Below are 12,378 nucleotides of genomic sequence, written 5' to 3'. Positions count from 1 at the left end.
TTGGAGGGTTGCTATCTTAGGGAACTAAAATAGACTGCGCAATTGACCAACTAAAAGAAAGTCCAAAGCCCAGTGCAGAGTGCATTAGTTGTGCACCTTAAATGCATACACAATGCTTAATACACACTGGATGTACAGCAAAACACAAATATCTTTACAAATGAAAAAGTATTAAATGATTAAAATGTTACAAAAATTATTATTTTTATTTTAATTATGTTCTGAAAATAGCAACACGTTGTGGCAAACACGTCTTGCATCTTATTGCGCAGGGTGTATGATAGGGCCCAAAGAAAATAACTGACAAATGGCATGGGTAGTTTTGGGAAAAAATCCACAAATTCCAAAAAAAACTACATTTTATTGAACAAAAATAAATATTATAACATCTTCAAACATCACCCTTAAAATTACAAGACTGTTATGAGATGGTTGCAATTTCAGTGGCCACCAAATGGATGAAAACACAATAAAGAGATTAAGTGCTGTGTTCCAACTCATTATCTGCATTACATGGTTTTTACAGTCATTAAACAGATCATCTTCAAGACAGGACTTTCTGTATGAAATTTGCACAATAAGTATGCAAAAATGAAAGAGTTAGTCAGTTTATGGTGAAGGGATTGATCTGTATGCCTATTGATAGAAGGTTTGCGAAAAAAATGTCATGCTCCCTTGAAAAAATAATTTTGTATTTTCAAAATACAAACTACAGTATTTTATTTTGATACATTTGTGGCTGCTGTATTTTGTAGTTTATTTTGATACATGTAAAATTAGAATAAAATACTATAATACTTTTAAAATAATAAAAGTATAATTATTAGCAGTATTATCAGTATTATTTATTATATGCATATTTATATTTGTTTCAATAAAAACAAGTTTAGATTTGTCCACCTGTCGGGTTTTGGAGATGTATGCATCACTATGGGGCATAAGAACAGGACGTGTGTATGGGTATAACTAATAATACGTTTTTTGACCACACTTCATTATTATTGTTCATTTAATCCTTTGCTGGAAATTAGAACTGGATTTAGAAATAGTTGTGAAACAAATCTGTGCGCTTAACAAACAAAATTAAATATATAGGCTGATGGGTTTCTTTAGTGGAGAGCGTTCAACACCGTTTCCCTACTCCACCAAAGTAAAGAGAAAGTAAAGAGGCTGAATGGAGGAGGCTCATTCTTCATTCGTGCTGCAGATGATCTGTTTAACTGTTTTCTCGCTAGTGAAGCGTTCAGTTTTTCTATTCAGTTTATCAACTTAAAGTCGCCATGTAAATAGTAAATGCGCCACATCGTGACACATCTGACTCTTAAAGGGAATGGGAGATGAGACTCTGATTGGTTTTTATGCAGATTATGCTCAAAACACACCCAGAACTCATTAAGAGAATAAGCACAACCCTGTTAGACCATGCGCCGGACGCAAACCATATTTTTCCATCCTTAAAATAAAAAATGAACCCTTTATGTGTGTTGCATAATTTCCATTCATACTCCAAGCATTGTCCACCTTCTTAATCAAACTTCTGTTCAGATCTCAAGCCCAGGAAAATAACCGAGAAAGTATCGATCTGAAGCCCCATTTTGATGATGTCATCATGTAGACTTCTTACAAAGTATTTTACAGTATTCTAAAATACAGGACACTAAAGTATTTTGATACAAAATACTAACCCATTTTCATTAACCCTATCAAATACAAATGACAAAATATTATTTTGTATTTAAAATTCGTATTTTAAATACATGTATTTTAAAAACTCTATCCCTGTACTACATTATGTAGTGTAATTCATTAATGAAGAGTTATAAATATATATACAATATACTGCTCATTCCTAAATATTTCCCTTTACTATGAATTACTATAGTATTTTAACACCTGATTTTATTGCATTTTTTTTGCTGTTATATACTGTAATTTGTTTCTGTTTGGAACAGCATATTCATTCATTCATTTATTCAATCAAGGGAATGAACCACCAATATATCCAGAATGTTTTACGCAGCAGATGCCCTTCCAGCCTCAACCCAACACCACGGCCAATTTAGTTTATTCAATTCACTTTTAGCGCATGTCTTTGAACTATGGGGGAAACCAGAGCACCCGGAGGAAACCCACGTGAATACGGGGAGAACATGCAAACTCCACTCACAAATGCCAACTGACCCAGCCGGGGCTCTAGCCAGCAACCTTTTTGCTGTGAGACGATCACGCTACCTACTGCGCCACCGTGATGCCCAGAACAGCATCTTATTTGCAGTAAATAATTGCCTGAACAATTATGCCTTATATGTTTTAATGACAGTTTTATTGATCCCTAAGATATGATTGACTTTTATTTCATTTAAAAATGAAAAGCTACTTTTAGCTTAGCTTGCTACATTTCCCAAAGCGTAGCTTTTAGTGTAGTTAAGCTACATTTTAAACTACTACATTTTTCAAATAGCTTGCCCAACACTGCAACAGAGAGAGATTGTCTTAGAAAGTCACTTACCAGTTTTATCATGATTTCATCTGCTGTAGTTTAAAATGACGCTGGGTTTACCGCCTCCAAGGTCTTATTATGCGGTCTCTGTTGCCATCTTGTGGATGGACAACGTCAACCGTCTCCCCAACATTATGAAGCTACGTACCCAACTGCACGCTTTTACAATATGAGCTCTCAGGTTAAAGCAAAATTTATTTGCTTGTGACCTGTGTATTTTTTTCCCCAGATGGTTATTGCAATTCAAAAAGGCGGGTCTCTGCCAACACTAATACAGTGCACCAAATGCTGCATATATTTCCACAGTCCTTTTTGATCTAGAAATAAAAAATCTTCTCAACAAGAATGTAAAGCATTTCTTTTATTTGATGTTATTTTCTACGTAATAAATAATTATTAATCCAAGTATTATTTTTGGCTGCACAGTGGCATAGTGGGTAGCACGTTCCCCTCACAGCAAGAAGGTCGCTGGTTTGAGCCTTGGCTGGGTCAGTTGGCGTTTCTGTGTGGAGTTTGCATGTTCTCCTAGTGTTCGCTTGGGTTTACTCAGGGTGCCTCCGGGTTCCTCCCTACTCACCGTCTTTGGTCTAATGACCGCCATTAGACGCTGTCTCTCAGAAATTATAAATATTTAAAATAGGCACTGTCCGTATAAATAAACTGCAACTGCATAGTATGTAGTCTAAACAACCACATTCTCGACTAAAAAAGCCTCAATAGTACATAATGTTGTCCATCAGCAGAAATATTTGTCAAACTGTGAAGAGGCGGTATGAGGGCTGTTACTGGCAGAATATCGCACGGCGAATCAACCAATCAGATTCAAGAACTAGACAGAACTGTTGTATATATATATATATATATATATATATATATATATATATATATACAATGTGTATTTCATTTACAGAGATGGGAAGTAACAAAGTACAAATATTTTGTTACTGTACTTAAGTAGATTTATTTGGTATCAATACTTTACTCCATTACCTGTTTTTCTGACAACTTATTTTTACTCCTTACATTTTTACACAAATATCTGTACTTTCTTCTCCTTACATTTTAAAATCAGGCTCGTTACTTTCGTTTTAATGTGTTTTGTGGCGCAATCTGTAATATTTATTGTCATTGCGCAATTTGAACGCCTTTTTGATTCAATCGGGTTTTTTTTTGTCATTGTGCGCCTGCATGCTGCAATGCGTGGATTTTTCAACCTCTCATCATGCGCCGTAAGTAGACTTGTTTATTAAGCCTTGTTTATCATTATAGACTTGTTATTATATATTTATTATAGACTTGTTTATTAATTTATTAATTACCATGGGAACGGCAAGAATGGTGAACTTTGATGAGAGGGAATCAGTGATGTAAACATGACTGATGTTGTGTTTTTATACCAGGTAATAAGACATTTTGATCAATCGGATCACAGGTAAACGAGACGCACAACATATTTAAATGGTATGTTTGTCCAAATCCCATTATTAACACTGAAATGATGTCTGTCTCTCTTACATGTCATCTATTTACATCTTAGATGTCATATTTAACCTTAAATTTATATTTATTTTAATGATCAGATTTTTCCAAATGCTGAAAATTAAAGTATAACATTATAATTTTTTATTAGAGGCTACAATAAATTGAAACCAAAATGTCCAATGCAGGGGCGTAGTGGACATTTTAAAAGTGGGGGGGATGGCTATATGAAATCCAAAGGTTTACATTCTTAATCAGCTGTTTCTAAGTCGTCTGTCTCTAAAAGTGAGAGGGGTACAAGAGATGTAAATAAAGTCTATATTGTTGTGGATAATGTACAGGGAAAGCCACTTTAGTTTTACATTAGGTTATTTTAGGCTACTGTATATGTAGGATGGCAGCTACTGTTCGTAACAGGTGTAAAGTTATGTTTTGTGTCCGGGTAATGATACATGGGGCAACTTTTTGAGCAGTGTTATTGGACAATATTGGCCACAATCTTTACCGAAAAATTTGAAATGTAAGTTATTTTGTATAGATGTATACATGATGTGCAGTCTGATTACCCCTGTGAAACTAAAACAGGTATAGTAATGAATACTTTATACTTAAGTACTTATTTCAGACTATACTTCTTTACTTTCACTTGAGTATAAAAGTGTAGTCAGTACTTTAACTTTTACCAGAGCCATTTTAAACATGAGTATCTGTACTTCTACTTGAGTAAATGATGTGTGTACTTTTGCCATCTCTATTCATTTATTTAAAATAATTATTATTTATAATTTAATTAAAGAGCAAATCGTACTAAATTGTACGAATTAGATCGTACGAATTCATACGAAATTACGAATTAGCCACTAAATCAAAAAGTTACGAATTGCCGTAAGATTGTGTTGGTACACCCCTCACAGATCTCTCTTCTTACTATTTATTTTCTATAGTATACTTTACAATAATATATTTGAGCACATACGTTAGATTAGTCAGTACCAAAGCCAAAACTGGAACTAATCCACCAAAAAACCTTAAGGTCACTGCCAAACAATCTGTACACCCAAAATAATATGTTGGGAAGGAATATTAAATAAAAATATAATACACGTGAAAAATCAAGAGAAACATGTTAAATATTAAATTTAAAGTTGAATTTTTTTGTAATAATTTGTTTGAATTTAAATGTATTCTCTTTCTGTGGGCAGAACTCTTATTTTTATGAATATATCTGCTTAATAAAAGTGTTGTTTAAATGCTCCAGCATATACTGTATTGACTCACTGAGAAATTGATAAAAATATGGTGAACTCATTTATGCTGAGCACCGTATGACAATGGGTCAGACTATATCTGAAGTATTTAGAAGTAATTAGCATTTTCCTTTAATTAATTAATTAATGAAGTTTAATGCTTAATGTGACTTAAAAAGCATTAAAAAGACCAAACTTAGTGTAACCAGACATCTCTAGCTCATCTGACTCCATCCTCTTGTAGCTTCATTTCTGCTTTTCTTCTAATACATTACAATTTTTACAAGCACTAATTTAATGGAGGCGACGCAGTAGCACATTAGGCAGTGCTGTTGCCTCACAGCAAGAAGGTCGCTGGTTCGAGCCTCGGCTGGGTCAGTTGGCGTTACTTTGTGGAGTTTGCATGTTCTCCCCGTGTTCATGTGGGTTTCATCCGGGTGCTCCAGTTTCCCCCACAGTCAAAAAACATGCGGTACAGGTGAATTGGGTTAAATTAAGTTAAATTGTTCGTAGTGTATGTGTGTCAATGAGTGTGTATGGATGTTTCCCAGTGATGGGTTGCAGCTGGAAGGGCATCCGCTGCGTAAAACATGTGCTGGATAAGTTTGCGGTTCATTCTGCTGTGGCAGACCTTGATTAATAAAGGGACTAAGCCGAAAAGAAAATTAATGAATTTAATGAATTCAATTTCAGCTCATCTCTATTTCTGTAGCGCTTTTCTAGTGCTCCAGCAACCCCAACCAAGGAAGTCAGATATGCCAGTGAAAGCAAAACTCCACCAATTGACAGAAGTGAAGAACAAGCATTTGGAAAAACCAGGCTCAGCCCGGCCAACAAACATCAGTTTTCCACTGGCCAAATGTAATGAGCAGAGCTGCCCATGGGAGAGCATCCATCGTTATTATCACCAGTAAAATAGTCATTTGAGATGTCTCTATTTAGATTTTGTCAGTAAAAATATCACTTATAGATGTCTTTAATCACAATTTATATATATATATATTAATGGAATATGATCTTTACTCTGGATGGTTGTTTTCCAGTACTGGGTTGCAGCCAAAAAGAAAATGAATGAATGCTCTTTACTTCTAATGATTTTCAGCATAAAAGATAAATGAATGATTTTGACCCAACAATGTATTTTGGGCTACTGCAAGACTGATGAACTGCGAGTAACATTCGACTAGATATCTGTCAGTAGTGATGCACAAATAAACAAGGAGGACATATAAATCATTTCCTTTATTTTGAGCACTATTGCTATCTTTATTCCTTTACATTCACACATTTAAATTTAGGACAGAAATCAATTTAAAAGTTATTGTTGGTTATCTAAAAGATGCTGTAATGTAATTGACTGGTGTCTTGTGTTTCTTTCAATACTGATTTAACATGTTTCTCTTTATTATTTTTGTTGATTTTGTCGTAATGTTGCTGGACAATGAAGAACAGACAGGAATGAGCTATGCAGTGTATCTTCTAAAAAGCAGACGTTAGGTATTCAGGAACTTCTCTTGTAGCCGTATACATGGAAGCTGTCAAACACAGTCCAGTTACTCTAAACAGTGTAAAACTGTTGCTTTACACTGAGATTGTCAAAGTGGACAATTTGGAGTCTCAAAGGGTGGTCTGCAATCTTGACTGTACCAGGGGGGAAATATATATGAACAACAGATCTGACAGAGTTCACTTGTGTGATGTTCACTCACCATTTTAACCGTGAAGAAAAGCTCCAACACACACTGGAGTCCAATCACACACATCTATACTTTTATTTTCAGTTTGTGATTTGAGATTTTATTTTGTTCAATGTACTGTTAGTCGTTTGAGTCTACAGTTTAACAATGTCCAGACTGAAACTTTGCTGTTTAAATAAAAGATTAGTCCAGTACACTATTTGTTGTATTAGTATATGATATTGTAATGTAAAACAACATATTGTCTAATAGTGAAACCTTCTCTGTGGTTCCATTTGGCTAAACAGACTCCACAAATGTGTTAAATCATGGTAAACATAGTATATGGCACTACTGGTTTGTTAGAGATTCCTTCACCCAATAATGAATATTCTGTCATATTTTACTCAGCCCTTACTATGAGTTTCTTCTGTTATACACAAAAGTAGGTATTTTAAAAATGCTGGAAACCTGTAACTATTGACTTCCATTGTATTTGTTTTCCTACTATGGACATCAATGGATACAGATTTTCAGATTTCTTCAAAGTATCTTCTTTAGTGTTCAACAGAAGAAAGAAACTCATAGGTTTGGAACCACTTGAGTAAATAGTTTAGGGAGAACTATCTCTTTAATTGAGTAAGGAGTCATTTAGAAAACTGACAGAAATGATGATCAGAGCTTCAGTTTGAGTCACAGGATTTTATTTGAATTATTAGCCAACAATATACAAAAGCAATTCATTACAAAACAATTCAAAGAACAATTAATTACAAAACAATTCATTACAAAACAATTCAAAGAACAAATTATTACAAAACAATTATGAACACTTAATTATAAAACAATCAGTCTCTCTTATGACAGAACACCAGATTCATTTATGAGGTACACAATAGTTGAGCAGATCTTTGATGACACTTTAGAGGAGAAAACTGTGACAGCACAAGGATTTCCTAATGGAGTTTTGTCATTAATTCAGTTCAATTCATCTTCATTTCTATAGCGCTTTTACAATGTGGATTGTGTCAAAGCAACTTAACATAGAAGAACATTGAAACTGTGTCAGTCCAGTTTTCAGAGTTGAAGTTCAGTTCAGTTCAGTGTGGTTTAATTGTCACTGCTGAAAGTCCAAACACTGAAGAGGAAACCCATTGATGCGCAGCTCCACAAGTCCCAAACCAAGCAAGCCAGCGGCGACAGTGGCGAGGAACAAAACTTCACCAACTGACTAAAGTGAAGGAAAAAAACAAACTTCTTGTGCAGAAATGCAGTCTAGGCACCATTAATTACCATTATTGTCATTAATTAGTCACCTCATGTCCTTAGTTCATATTCATGTTTAGTTCATATTGAGAACACAAATTAAAACATTTTAGATGAAATCTGAGAGCTCTCTGACCCTCAAACCGCACATTCATCAGAGCCCAGTGCACTGTATGTGTGTCGCACTGCTGATGTTTAACCCAGAGGCCTGCGCGACTTCCTCTGATTTAAACAAAGCGTGGGCACATCTGAGGTAAACGTCAGCAATTGACACACATACAGTGCAGGACAGAGCTCTCATCAACACACGTCATGAACTGACACTGAAGAAATGTAAGGTCTTAGGGGTTTGGAATGACATGAGGGAGTAATTAATAACTTTAACAGTCTTGTGAAATTTCTGGAAATGGTGCTCTCCTCCTCCTCACTTCTTTAGTTTTTTCTAAAATGAAGAAAAACAATCAGAAATAACACAAAGTTATTTAAACAGTAAAATGAAGGGCTGTCAAATAAAACTCAGTGTGTTCCTCTACCTCCTCTTGTCTGGCTGCTGCACAGGATTTGGGCTCGTTGGATTGAACCACCAGTGCTCTTCAACCTGATGTAACTGTAGCCGTTTAACTGGATTACGGATCAAACACTGGGAAATCAGGTTCTGGCATTCTGAAAAGTGTCACAGAGAGTGTGAAATATGTCTGCATCCTCAAGATTCATGAAGGTGTTTAAATCTTAGTACATCAAATTACAAAACATCCACAATTAAATGACTTTAATATCTACAGTGCCTGTAACCATTATAATTAATCCTTTTTTTACTTGTGAATATATATTTTTTCTGTCACTGAGGCTGAGATTGTTCAGAGGTGTCTGCTTACCTGAAGATAACCTGGGGTGTATCTGAAAGCAGCCAGACATTATTGATTGTCTGGTATAAAAGGCCATTCGTCTATGCAATATTTCATACAGCACGATGCCTATTGTCCAGACATATGCCGGGTTAGCATGGAATGCACGACGCCGGAAAACCTCAGGTGGCGTGTAATATCCAGCTCCTGTAAGAGAGACATTTTCAGAATTCAGTCATTTCATAAGACAATACTGTGACCAAAGAAACTAACACAAAATGCCAACTCACCTTGATATTTACTGCTACTGAAAGGCTTGTGAGTAATTTGCTGAGCACAACCAAAGTCGATCAATTTGAGCTCTAATCGGGGTTGAGTCACCAGGATGTTCGCCGTGTGTATATCACCATGGAAAACTCCACGCTCAGCGCAAAACATTAAAGCTCGGATGAACTGATGCATTAACTGGCGTGCTTGGTTTTCATCAATGTCCTTTGTTTCTCTGATGTACTCATACAAGGTCTGACATGACTCTGCATACTCCAGACTGAGAATGATGTTGTTCTTATTCTCAACCCAGTCATGTAATCTGATGATGTTTGGACATTGTGGAGCATTCATCAGCCTAAGCATCATTGCCACTTCTGCAAGCACAGGTGTGGAATGACCATCCTAGAAAAAAACAGATTTCAAAGATATTACCAAAGCAGAATGAGACAAAGTACAGTAACAAAAACTTTTCACGAAGTAAATAATCACTAAGCTCCATGTTTTGACACATTTTTGCTTGTATCTGAGCATTTAGTCATGCAGTTTAAGCTAAAAGAGGACTCTACATGTGTGTGTTCTGTCCGTCTGAGGCTGAGCACATGCAAACAACAGCACAAGCTCTCTTTAGCACTATAGAAGACATGAATGAATCATATACACTCTAATAAATCAAGCACATCCCATGCTGCAAAAGTCACGCTACATGATTTCACTAATTTCCATGTGAAACTGAGCTTTGTGTAGAAATGAATGCAGACTGCTTTACAAGGGGCCGGGATATGACGCAATGATCATCTTTATCTCCATTAATGTTAAATGAATTTTAATTAATTCCACAGCCCTACATTCATGTGTTCAAAACTTCTCTCTGGGTTTATTTCTTCTGCTGAACACAAAAGAAGACATTTTGAAGAATGTTGAAACCCAGTAAGCATTGACTTCATAAGTATTTTCTTTTTTTCTACAATGGAAGTCAGTGGCTACTTGTTTCCAACATCTCTGCTTTTGAGTTCAGTTTAAAGTGGTCCAGACAGGTACGGGACAAGTGAAGGATGAGTAAATGGTCAGCACATTTTCACTGTTGTGTGAATTATTCAACTTACAATGTCGAGATAACGGTCTTCTTTACGCTTCTTAATCCACTTCAGGGCAACCTGTGGAAAAACAACAAGAAATTAAATTAAAGTCAACAAATAAGTTATATTAAATAATCAGGAGGAAAATGTTGACTGAATTTAAAAAATAGTTCTTTACCTTTTCACTTTTGTTACGTTTGTGAGATGCCACATACACCTTGGCAAAAGCTCCTTCTCCAATTAAGTCTCCTACTTCAAAATGAGACAGATCAAATCCTGAAAAACACAGAAAAAGAGCAGGGAGATTCACTTGGATTGTCTGTTATGAAACAGATCAAATAAATGACTCCTATCCTTTGAATCTGGATCTAATGCAATGAGCTAAAAGCAGTAACTTCTATCAGAATCGCAGGAGTAAATTGATTACTAATTTATATTAATTATGAATTACAGAAAATAGAAGGAAATGATGACTTACCAAGAGGGACCCCAGAAGCCTCTTTAGGCTCCTCAGGAACCTGGCCTGGCAAACAAACTGACTCAGGGTCAGCTGGTTCTGCGCTTTTAGGCGTAACTTCAACTGGCACTGCCTCAGGGTCCGCTTCATCTTCCAGCTCGGGCTCGGGCTCTGACTCCGGCTCGGGCTTGGGCTCTGACTCTGGCTCGGGCTCTGGTGTAAGATGCTGGACTATATCTGTGTCATAGCACAGGAAATGGCGCTGTGCAGCCTTCCATACTCTCTTAAAGAAAGCAGAGACTCTTTTGCCTTTCCTTCCTTTCTTGGGTTTTTCTAAAATGAAGAAACAAACAGAAACATCTCCATGAACAGAGCTGCAGCTACAGTGCTCAGCATATTCATATATGCTGTACACCCCATTTTGAAAATGAATGTCTTTATCCATTTCTCAGTGAATATGGGTAATATATATTGGTGCATTTGAACAAAACAGATTAATTAAACAGATTTATTCATTAAAATAATATTTTAATCACAGAACATGGAAAATAACACATAAATTCATTAAAAATATTGCAAAAATGTTTTTACAAACATCAACATTTCAACAAAATTGAATATATTTTTAGTTTCTCTTTGAGTTTTGCTAATTTTGAAAATTTTATTTAATATTTTCCCCTAACATATAAATTTGGGCTACTAATTTTTGAACTATTATTGTAATTAATTTGTTAAATAAGCTCCAGATTTGGCTTCAGTACTGACTAAACTAATGTACACACAAATATAATATTGTAAAACATCCTATAGAAAATATTAATTTAAATGAGAGATTTGTGGGGGGTGTACTCATATATGTTTAGCACTGTATTAGTTAATACACAACCAATAGTTCAACAACTGACACTGTCTGATTTATAAGTTAAAAACAACAAAGCTTGAAAATAACAGATGGCAGAACTAAAATGAACCAAATTCAGGAGGACTCACCATCAGTCCCATCAATTTTTGAGGGGTCTTGAACAGATGGAGGCGACTCAGGACAGGCTGAATCTGCATCCATCATTTTCTTAATCTTGGAGAGGTCATGGACACTGATTGGCTGAGGATCTTCCCAGATCTGGCCTGGCACACACACCAGCTCAGTGTCAACATGACCTGTGAGGACCGTTGAGGACTCAGGACGGGCCGGATCTGCTGTTTGCTTGATCCTGGAGGGGCCCGGAACACTCAACGGCTGAGGGTCTTCACAGACCTGGACTGGCTGACGCATCTGCTCAGGGTCAACATGATCTGCGATGGTCGTTGGCTTGATCCTGGATGGTCCTGAAACAGCCAACGACTCGAGACGGTCGCAGACCTGGACTGGCGGACGCATCTGCTCAGTGTCAACATGACCTGTGAGGACCGTTGAGGACTCAGGACGGGCCGGATCTGCATTCGGCACATCTGCTGTTTGCTTGATGCTGAAGGGGCCCGGAACACTCAACGGCTGAGAATCTTCACAGACCTGGCCTGGCTGCCACACCGGCTCAAGGTCTGCATGTGCTGCGACGGTCCTG

General features: G+C 36.4%; 1 pseudogene; it reads right to left on the bottom strand.

Annotated features, from left to right (window-relative positions):
• Positions 1-8,697: 8,697 nt before the first annotated feature.
• LOC130235991 (serine/threonine-protein kinase pim-2-like) lies at positions 8,698-11,236 on the bottom strand (annotated as a pseudogene).
• Between the last annotated feature and the right edge of the window lie 1,142 nt (positions 11,237-12,378).

This window comes from Danio aesculapii, chromosome 10 (assembly GCF_903798145.1).
Source record: "Danio aesculapii chromosome 10, fDanAes4.1, whole genome shotgun sequence".
NCBI lineage: Eukaryota > Metazoa > Chordata > Actinopteri > Cypriniformes > Danionidae > Danio > Danio aesculapii.
The sequence above is the reverse complement of the archived record's forward strand: the minus strand, read 5'-3'. Positions and strand labels throughout refer to the sequence as shown.